This window comes from Eleutherodactylus coqui, chromosome 4, assembly GCF_035609145.1.
Source record: "Eleutherodactylus coqui strain aEleCoq1 chromosome 4, aEleCoq1.hap1, whole genome shotgun sequence".
Lineage (NCBI taxonomy): Eukaryota > Metazoa > Chordata > Amphibia > Anura > Eleutherodactylidae > Eleutherodactylus > Eleutherodactylus coqui.
The window spans coordinates 115,842,768-115,854,328 of record NC_089840.1 but is presented as its reverse complement, the minus strand read 5'-3'; the positions used below and the strand labels follow the sequence as shown (position 1 = coordinate 115,854,328).

The following is an 11,561-nucleotide window of genomic DNA, read 5'->3' as shown; positions in this document are numbered from 1 at the left end:
CTTTGTCTATCACTCTCGGATATTATTACTCCTCCTCCTAAAACAGCATGTCATCATGCTGAACTGTCAATTTTTCTGCGGCCCAAAAGGCTCTGTTTAAAAGTTTTAAAATTTTTAAAAGTTTAACTTAAACCAATTTTTTCGGAAGGCTGCCTCCAGGCTCTGTTACAAATTAAGCAACAGCGAGCTGTATCTTTAAAAGATGTTTAGGGGTTTCACCTGCCCTCGGGGTTCAGCAATTTTGCAGGGGTACACTTTTTCAGGCCCTCGCCTATACTGTTATCAAACTAATTTTTCCAGGCTTCGCCTATACTCTTGGTAACCGAATTTTTTCAGGTGTTCGCCTATACTCTTGCTACAGAAATGTTTCAGGGGTTCGCCTATACTCTTGCTACAGAAATTTTACAGGGGTCTGCCTATACACTTGCTACTGAAAGTTTTGACGGGTTCGCCTATACTCTTGCTACAGAAATGTTACAGGGGTCCGCCTATACACTTGCTACTGAAATGTTACAGGGGTCCCCCTATACACTTGCTACTAAAAGGTTTGAGGGGATCGCCTATACTCTTGATACTAAAATGTTTCTGGTGTCCACCTATACAGTGGGTGCACAAAGGTTTCCCATAGCGGTGTTCAGCTGTCTGGCACAAATACACAGAATGACTTGGGCAGAAGTGTGGGTCGAGGCCGAGGTCCTGGCCGGGGTGAAACTCTGCCATGTTTGGGCACTGTCATTTCTTCATGTGTCATACTGTCTTTTGGTTTCATGGGCTCGCCTATGCTGTGGGTGCACAAAGGTTTCCCTGCGCGGTGTTCAGCTATCTGACACATACACTGAATGAATTGTGTGGGGACACAAGGATTTCCCATAGCTATGTAACTCACGGCATATTGGGTCAACCACGTGGAGGCTAGGACCGAGCCTGATCCTGGGCCCACTCATGTGCTTCCCTCACAGAGTATTGCGGGTCCTACCTCGGTCACGGTTTCTTGTGCTTATTATGCCACCTTCTGCTCCTCCTTGGGGTCTGGGGATCAGCGTCGGTCGGCATGTATTATCTCTCATGCTACAAATTATCACAGTTATCCGAGATCGTGGACTGGAGCATTTACAGGAAGCGAAACGGGTTTCATGAGACTTTCACAGGGTCACTGTATACCTGTGGTGACTACTTTTGCAACACCTCTTGCTTCAAACCCACCTTTGGTATTAGTAAGCACTGCTGCATTGTGGAGATGTGTAGAAGGGCTGGCACCTGAATCCCCTTTATCCCCACTTTGCAGCTCCTGACAATTTTGTGACGGAGGAAGCACAGGATTGGATTTACGATCGTATGTCAATTTATCATCTATGCTCAACAGCATTGTGGGCTATCGCCCACACTTTCAGAGAGGGTTGCTGCCTGGCCCTGCCAACTCTCTGCAGTGTGTGCCTCTGGATCCTTCTCATAAGACACACTTATAAATAGACATGAGGGTGGTGTGGCTATCAAGCGCAGAGAAAAATTTGAGTACGCTGTGTACGCTGGCTAATGCGGATGATTGGACAGCAATGGCAGCATGTAACCCAGGAGAAGATGCAGTGGTGTCACCCGCAGGCGGTGATTATCTTTGGTTCCAGCTAGTGTGGTGCTTAGCTAAGATGTGCCAGTGCGTGTGCCTTGCTAATGATGGTCTGTCCCAAGTAAATTGTTAGAGGGGTGACCGCCAGACTCTTGCCCCCAATTTGGCTTAATAGTGCGACCTGGGAGCATCAGATCCACCAATGCATGCTGCCCCTGCTGTTCCCTATCCGTTTTTGTGGTGTTTCCATGACTTTCTGATGTTTTCCGGTGTTTCACACAGCCTCCCCCATGCGAAGCATCGGCCAGCTTGAGAAATGCTCGAGTCCCCCATTGACTTCAATGGGGTTCGTTACTCAAAACGAGCTCTCAAGCATTACGAAAAGTTCGACTCGAGCAACGAGCACCCGAGCATTTTGGTGCTCACTCATCTCTAGATGTAAAAATTATCATGCATTTTTATTCTTTTGATCCAATTTTGAGTGAAAATTCTTATGTGTAAATAACCCTTCAGGCTTCTAAACTCTGTCACTGACATATAAAATAAATTACTTAATGTTTCTATTTTGTGCTTTGTCACTTTGGCAAAGTGTTTACCTGACCCCGGTGGTGCTGCAGATGCTGTTCGAAGGGACTGTAGTATGTGTATTCTGACTTTGAGCCTTGTGATTGTGCAGCCTAAACTTTTAAATGGCATTCTGTGCATTGAATAAGATAAATCCCATATGTAATGTGTCAACTAATATAGGAGAAAAAAATGGGCCTCTTTTCAGCAAAACTGTCAGCCAATCGCGGTGTAGATTTAAAGGAAATGGACACCTTTGAAAGACATTTTTTTTTTCATTTAAATGCATGTGTTGTGGGCCAGCAAGCATTCTTGCAATAGCAATTAATTAAAAATGTTGTACTGTTTTTTAACTGCTGCTTCTATGAATGACTGCATATAGACACTGCAGTCTTTGGGTATTGTTGTACTTTGTCTCTACCAGAAGCTAGGGTCTGACTGCCCTTTGCTGCAGTGTACACTCCCTGTCAGGCCCTTAGCTTCCGATTGGGTGATGCTGTTTGTGTCCCACAGCTGTTCTGCACCCATACATCCAGCTATTGGAAGGCAGCAGAAGACAGTGAGATGGGTAGCTGAGATTGCTCCCCACACAGCCAAAATTAGTGGGATGGGTATGTGAGCTAGCGCTAGCAGCGCTGTCAGTCATGTTGTGCTGACTGCGATTCGTTGCCCCTGAAGGCGGCATGGGTGATCGGTGATCCCCTTCCCCGCTGTCAGCGTTACTGCAGGACTGGCTGAAATCTCCCCCCCTCCTATCAGCACAGCGTGGGAACCACACCGGAGCTGCTGGGCCAACTTTGTTGCAGCAATTCCTAGCGGCATAAGTATCAACAGTGCCTTTGCCGCTGCCGTCAGCACTACTACGAGCACCACTGCCACCGTTAGCCTCATGACTGGCAGACGCTCACTGTCCTGTCTGCCTCACAGCGCATTCACTGAGTCAGGATACACAGTGTGCTTGCTGCTCGCTCCCCTGGTCGGTCCTGCTGGAGCACCGCTGCCGCTGACTGTCAGACGCTCATGGTCTCCGTCCGCCTTGCAGCACAGTCACTGTGTCGGGATACACAGTGTGCTTGCTGCTCGCTCCCCTGATCAGTCCTGCTGTCTGGGCGTTACTGCTGTATCTTGTCTCCCAATCAGAAGCTAGGGGCATGACAGTGGTGATCACCCCTAGCTTCCAGTGTTGACAAGATACACCAGTACACAATCTTTGCTGTTGTCATAAATTGTCTGATAAGAAGGTGCATTAGGGGAGAGAGCTGAGGGAGCTGAGCTGTCAGTCCAGTTTTGCTGAGTGATCTCCTATCAAGGAAGTTCTGGTTGGCAGATTATTCTGTGATAAAAGCGGTTTTAGTTTAATTCATATATTGTTTCACACACTTGTCCTATTGAGCCACATCTGCAAATACCATTGTAGTAGTTGAGCTGTTTTGGCTTCCAATATTTCTGTTTTCAAAGAAATTGACCATAAAAAGACAGACCAGCATTTCAGTTAAGCATGCTTTAATATGTTTTTGGCACAACTAATAATTGCGCTCTTTAGAGCTATAAAACATTCTGTTTTAGTAATTTCGTTCTGGTTCGTATGAACCTCCTTCTGGTGCACCGTAACCTTCTGGTTCATTGCAACCTCCTCCTGGTGCACCGCAACCTCCTCCAGGTGCAGCGTAACCTCCTTCTGGTGCCCCACAACCTCCTCCTGGTGCACCGTAACCTCCTCCTGGTGCACCGTAACCTCCTCCTGGTGCACCGTAACCTCCTCCTGGTGCGTTTGGCTCGTAACTGTTTTCTCCATCTTCTCCATATCCTTCGTTGCTTTCATATTCTTCCTCTCTTTTCCTGTTAGGAGACAGTGTACAATTAATAACCCATTATGCTAATTGTTCCTACATTGTCAATCACTAATATATTGGTATTTATTTGATTTCTATTCTTCTGGTGCTGCTGTAAAGTGCAGCGATCTCTGTAGGCCCTGATCTGGTGGCAATAGAAATAAGTAGCAAGTTGCAATCAGGGGAGATTTAGCCAAGTACTGCAAAGGAAATATAGGGTTTTACCAGAATAACAAGTTATCACCTGTCCATAGCATGCTGGGTTAGCACTCCATTCATTTCAATAGGAGTAAGAGAAATACCCAAGCGGGTGTCGCTCGTGTACCTTGGCAGTCCCTTTGAATATAAATGTATTGCTGACCTTGCATGTTCGGCCAGCACTCCATTAAGAGTGACATCACTACTGGAGAAGAATTAACCCCCGCAGGGATAGAAGAGGCGGACATGGTATTCATGATCTCGAGATTGGTGGGGGTTTAATCAGGTTTTATCTTGTGTTAAAATTAGAGATGAGTGAGCATGCTCGGATAAGGCAGTTACTTGAGCGAGCATCGCTCTTATCGAGTAACTGCATTCTCGTCTGAGTAGGCTCGGGGGCGGTGGGGGTGAGCGGGGGGCGGCAGGGGGAGAGAGATCTCTCCCCCCCCCCCCCCCCCGCTGCCTCACGCTCACCCCCATCGCCCCCCCAAGCCTGCTCGGACAAGAATGCGATGCTCGCTCGAGTAACTGCCTTATCCAAGCGAGCTCGCTCAAGATAAAACCTGATTAAACCCCCACCAATCTCGAGATCATGAATACCATGTCCGCCTCTTCTGTCCCTGCGGGGGTTAATTCTTCTACATAAACAACTACATAAACAGCAAAAGGATTTGCAGGGAGAGCTCTGGCCCTTTAAAAAACAATGCAGGAGAAATCATTGATGATGACGAAGGGAAAGGAAATCTACTAAACAGTTTCTTCTCAAGTGTGTTCACCAAAGAAAAGGAAATGCCACACGAGATGCAGGGGAATAAAACGAACCCCTCACAAAATATCTCATACCTAACGCAGGAGGAGGTGCGGAAGCGTCTAAAGAAAACTAAAATTGATAAATCACCGGGCCCAGATGGATTACACCCAAGGATACTAAAGGAACTAAGTGACGAGATAGCTAGGCCGCTATACCTAATATTTCTAGATACTATCAAGACCGGAGTAGTACCATTGGACTGGCGCATTGCCAACGTGGTTCCAATTTACAAAAAAGGGAGCAAAAGTGAGCCTGGTAACTACAGGCCAGTAAGTCTCACTTCAGTAACGGGAAAAATTTTCGAGGGGATTCTGAGAGATGCCATCGATGAGTACCTCAAGGAGATTAAGGCAATAACTCCTCACCAGCATGGATTCATGAAGGGTCGCTCATGTCAGACAAATCTGATCAGTTTCTACGATGAAGTAAGCTCTAAGCTGGACCAGGGAGAATCTATTGATCTTGTATATCTGGACTTCTCTAAAGCCTTTGACACCGTGCCACATAATAGGCTAATATACAAAATGAGGCAGCTCGGACTGGGTGAAAACGTGTGTAAGTGGGTAAAAAATTGGCTCAACGATAGAAAGCAGAGGGTGGTAATAAATGGTTCGTACTCTGATTGGACCACAGTCGCTAGCGGGGTGCCACAGGGTTCAGTATTAGGCCCCACTCTGTTCAACATATTTATCAATGACCTGATAGAGGGGCTGCACAGCAAAATATCAATATTTGCAGATGACACAAAATTATACAATATAATTAATGCAACGGAAGACAATGTGCGGCTACAAACGGACCTGGATAAGCTGGGGGCTTGGGCAGAAAAATGGCAAATGAAGTTCAATGTTGAAAAATGTAAGACTATGCACATGGGCAGGAGGAACGGATGTCACAAATACTCACTTAATGGGGTACCACTAGGGAAAAGTGATATGGAAAAGGATCTGGGGGTATTAGTGGATAATAGACTAAACTGGAGTAACCAATGCCAGTCAGCCGCTGCAAAGGCAAATAAAGTCTTGGGGTGCATCAAAAGAGGTATAGGGGCGAAGGACGAGAACATTATCCTTCCATTATATAAGGCACTTGTCAGGCCTCACATGGAATACTGCGTACAATTCTGGACACCGGTGCTCAGGAAAGATGTCACAGTGCTTGAGGGGGTTCAAAGAAGAGTGACTAAACTAATACATGGAATGACGGGACTGGAATACCCAGAGAGGCTGTCCAAATTGGGATTATTTACTCTAGAAAAAAGAAGGTTAAGAGGCGACCAAATAACCATGTATAAGTACATGAGGGGACAACACATGGATCTCTCCCGCGATCTGTTTACACCCAGGACCACGACGGTAACAAGAGGACATCCGCTACGATTAGAGGAAAGTAGGTTTCATCACCAAAACAGAAAGGGGTTCTTTACTGTAAGAGCAGTTAGACTGTGGAACTCTCTACCGGAGGAAGTGGTGATGGCAAAATCCATAGAGGAGTTTAAAAGGGGACTTGATGTCTTTCTGGAGAAGGATATTACAGGATATAAATATTAGGTTAAGTGTCAATCCTGGTATATAGGCAGGTAGGAACTATTAGGGGTTGATCCAGGGAACAGTCTGATTGCCATTAGGGAGTCGGGAAGGAATTTTTCCCCCAAAAGGGCTAATTGACTTCTGGCCTTGGGGTTTTTTGCCTTCCTCTGGATCAACACAGTAGGATAGACAGGCTGGACTAGATGGACAATGTCTTCATTCGGCCTTACATACTATGTTACTATGTTACTATGTATCTCTAGTTAAAATCCTTTTTCATAGGGTCATTCAAGATTAAAAAGAAATGACATATTGAACAGGACATGTAAAGGGTTAACAGAGGGAGGGCTCTCTCTGTGAGTCATTGGACCCCCATGATGTAATCATGAAGGGACAACAAGTTCCTATGGCAACAGGACACAAAATACTGGTGTCGTAGCTTGCCATTACCTATGATCGCTATTACAATAGATAAGCCATAGCAGTACAGAAGTCCTGAGATGCCTTATCATAGCTGTTGTGTTTCAGGTCCCTTCAGGGCCATTAAGACTGTAAGAGAATGAAAAAAAAAGTGTAAAAAAAATGTTAAAAAATAACAAAGAAAAATCCTTTTTTACTCATTTTCCCCTGTTTGTATAAAACAAATTAAATATTTAAGAAAAAACCCACATTTGGCATCATCATGTCTGTAATAATCTGTACCATAATTTGAGCACATTATTTATTCTGTGCAGCAAAAATGGTAAGAAAAATAGAATCAAAATGCTTATTTTGTTTGGTTTACCTCCCATAAAAGTGCAATAACAGTGATCTAAAAAGCCAAATGTACCTCAAAATAGTACAAACAAAATTACAGCTCGTGATGCAAATAAGCAAGCCCTCGCAAAGCTCCATCCATGGAAAAATAAAAAGTTATGGGACTTTGAAGCAGCAGTGTAAAAATAATTATAATTCTAATTTCCTAAAAAAGGATTTTAATTGTGCAAAAATGGAAAGACCTAAAAAAGTTATTATAATATTTTTGGCATCATTGTAATTGCATCAATATGCAGAAAAAAATGTATTGTGTCATTTATGCTGTACCCAAACATGGTACCAATAAAAACTATAGCTCGCTACACACACAAAAAAAAATCCTCATACGTCCATGTCGACAGAAAAATAAAAAAGGTATGGCTCTTGAAAAGTGGAGATTAGAATCCCCCAAAAAATCGTTGCGTCCTTATGGCCAAAATAGGCCATGTTTTTAAGGGGTTAATCAGTGGTAAGATTTATAATTAGCATTCAGTCAACTTTTACTTAAATTGTATAGAAAACAAAATAAATGCAGATCCCAGACAACAATCCAAAACGAATACAGAAACAAGACCACAGACGAAAAAATAAATTCAGACCCCAGAATGAATAAAAAAAATAAATTGTTCAGTGGGAATTCCCCAAAAATTAGGCTGGTTTATTGCTGTGGATTTTTCCAAGCTTTTCCTGACAGTGCTGCTCCCATCATTTGACAGAGCAGGGAACTCCAGTGTGACACATTTTACTTGAAAGGAACTGTACTGCCATTTTACCTCTTAAAAAGTACTCAGGATTACTTCTGTGGAAGAACAAACCTAGAAGGGGATGAAAAACTAATACAGCATAGCTGCTCCTTCATTCTCAGGATCTGTGGGTGTCTCGGCAGTTGGACCCCATGAAGCAGTATGTGATAAGATATCCTAGTGATATACCACTGCAACACCCCAGAGGAGTGATACCCCAGACACTTGACAAACGTGCAGAGCCGGGAGGGATAACCGTTGGTTTGTCACGGCAGCTCTTATCAGGCTCTGGTCCCAGAGGGATGATACGCAGGCAAGGCCAGAGCAGGATAGCAGGCCAACTTCGGCACCCCTAGGATGAGGGGAGTTGTAGTAGATATTAATCGTGACGCCACCATTCCCCCACACCAGTATGCTACACGGTGGAGAAATAACATAGAGACTTGTGTATAGTATCTAGGGTCCCCAGGAACGGTTAGGGCCCGGTATAATTTTACTTGCAGAAATAACTTTGTCAAACAAGTTGGCACAGTAAGGCAGGTACAATTCTCTTAAGTGCAAGTAGACTAGAGCTCAGAGGTCAGGAGGGATACACATGATGAAACTGGTCCTACAGTCTACGTTATCTGTACGGTACCGCTCCTGGGCTAGGAGAACTCCGGAGGAGGAAGGGGGGGTAGGGGGTCACTCCACAGACACTTTGGCAGACAATTATTTCCTTGAAAGCTTTAGCAATAACACGCTGCATGGCAGGCGCATGGGTGTGTCTCAGTTGTGTACCTCTGTGCGGTGATCCTGACTCTGCACGGCCGCACAGGAAAAACTAGTAGTGTGAATTGGTACCTGCACGGTGGGTTCCTCTATACAGAATTACTTGAGGATACTCTCTCTTATGGAAGACTAAGACCTTTTCCTGCTCTCAAGCACTCACATTTATAGCTTCTTATACACCACATGGCATGACAAACTGATACATCTACAGGCAGGCAATAATTTTATTACTGTTAACCTCTCAGGTGCTGCAGCTGTGCAACACACATTCATATAACAAGAGGCTTTGCACAGTGCATCTACATAGGACAAAACATGTATGACATTTATGGAGGGGACCAGGATAGTGTTCTGGGCCACTACACCATTATTGTGTTACGATCGTGTGGGCAAACTGAGCACGGGGCCCACACGATCGTGACCAAAGAAGGACTGGGTACACACACGGGTTTCTGGCAAACTGACCCTGTGCTACAGTAGAGGAATGGCTTGGCTCTACCTAAGCAGGGACATTGCCCCAATAAGGGCAGCCCAGCGGTCTTCGGTTCTGGGCCCTAGCTGATCCTAGGAGCCACGCACCAGAACAGGACACATTCAATGCCACATGACAAGGACTGAACAACAGGACACACAGAGCCAGAACACACAGCATACAGCAGCCACAATGCAAACACTAATAGCAGATGATAAGCTGAATATAAATGTGAGGTGTTAGTTCGTACATTGGCCAATGAACTTAAGCTGCAAGCCCCGGCAAGGCCCCTTGTATTTTGCAGTTCCTACACTAGCAAGACACATCTACTAGAGGGCACTAGGGGCCAACCTAGCGCAGATATAGCAAACAAACTCAGCAGACCAAACTGACACAAAATAAATGTACAAATGGACATGAACCGCAAGGCACAGATCACACAGCAAGCTGACACAGGACCAGCTTCAGACTGACCAGGAGCTGGGTTTATATGTGTGCACAGACCCAGAGGATTGGCTAGCAGGAAGTACCACACCCAGCCAGCTCAATCAATTAACCCTGTGAGGGCTGTGCTGCTAGGAAGCTTAGAACTATAGATCACAGCAGCACACGTAATACATTGTATGAGACGGGAAAAACCCTCTAATCTGTTGCATATTATATGAGTACTTACTCTTTTTCACAGATGGAAAGTGAGACTAATCCAAGGAAGAGAACAAGGAGAAGAGACTTCTTCAAGAAAGCCATGTTTTATCTGTAAAAATAAAAGCATTGAAAGGTCAAAAAACATAATTCTGTCAAACATTTCGAAATGTGCTTATTTTCTTCATTTACTGTATTAATGTCAGTGTAAGATGAAATTTTAATACATTTATTTATTCATATAGCTTATATATCTCAAGCATATTCTGCTGTACGGCGCTCGTCATCATACACATCAGTCCTGCCCTGCAGCGGGCTCACAGTCCTATTTCAGACATATATAGGGACAATATCACAATTCTGGCACATTTCTCCTGAGAACTCTGAATTGTTCTATTCCTATGTTGATGCTATTACAAAGCTAAGGTCCATTTAGACACAATGAGAATCGCTCAAGAAATGACGCTCAAGCGATTTTTGAGGGATTATCGTTGTCTCATTTACAGTGCAAGTGATCACCTTGCGCTGCCAGTGGAGGATGCAGAAGAGAAGCAGGGTGTTCCCGCTTGTCTTCTGCATCCAGCTGTCCTCCGCTTCGAGCGCCTGGCTGTAATACAGCCGAGCGCTCGGAGCAGAGGATGCAGAAGACAAGCGGGGTGTGCCCGCTTGTCTTCTGCATCCAGATGTTTTCTGCATGGAGAGCCTGGCTGTTATACAGCCTAGCGCTCCGTGCCAGGTATAGAGAACAGAGCTGGACCTCTCTGTTCTTCATACTTATCCTGTTATCAGGGACGGGATACAGCTGAAACAATAGTATGAGCTGTATCCCGCTGTGAATCCCTGATAAGACAATGGTGAGCGATGGCATAACGAAAACTGCACAATGTCAGTGCATTTGCACACAACGATTATCACTCAAAAAACTGGGCCTTTACTAATACAACTGTGGATTAACAGTTGGGGTTATGTCCTTACACTGTCACTGTCCAGCCAGTAAGTGGCAGAGGAAATCCATCCATGGATGCACACACTGGACAAAGAGAATATGATATTTAAGAAGAATAAAAGAGGAACAGCGCAGTACAGAGTAATAAGGATAGATGAAAAAGGTAGTTCCATGGGAACAAGCTGACAGATCATTATAAAAGTCAAATTGTACATGATTTAGCCCTAATTTTGGAATTGTGGTGAAATAAAGTTCAGTATGCATAAAACAAAAGTATTTTAAACATTAAGCCACAATACATACCGTGTGATTCAGTAAGTTCTGAGTGCAGAATACCGCAGGATCGTTGATTTCTTGGGGTGCACATGCTGGTTAATATAGCAGAAACTTGGGGGTGGGATCATAAAACAAGAATAATGTAAACACTGCAGGGAAGAGAACTGTTTGTTGTTCTCCATCATCAGAACTCTTCTTGTGATTAAAATAAATAAAAAAATATTTTAATACCTTGAGTACACTTAAAAATATTTGTTTCCTTTGACATGTGGCAGCTCAAATGACATTTGTCATCAGTTTGTTAATATATCAAAAGTTACCAGAAGCATGTTAAAATAAGGGCTCATTCACACAGGTGTTTGCGTAAAACGCTGTGTTTGTACTGTGTATTGTTCATTTCCCCCTGCGTATGATCTGC

At 44.3% G+C, this 11,561-nt stretch overlaps 1 long non-coding RNA gene across 1 annotated transcript; it reads right to left on the bottom strand.

Moving 5' to 3' along the window:
- Positions 1-3,614: 3,614 nt before the first annotated feature.
- Positions 3,615-11,243, bottom strand: LOC136625654 (uncharacterized). The gene is made up of 3 exons (XR_010792564.1): positions 11,171-11,243; positions 9,953-10,033; positions 3,615-3,967 (listed from the first exon to the last, which is right to left on the bottom strand). It is a non-coding gene; the product is annotated as an uncharacterized lncRNA (long non-coding RNA).
- Positions 11,244-11,561: the final 318 nt, after the last annotated feature.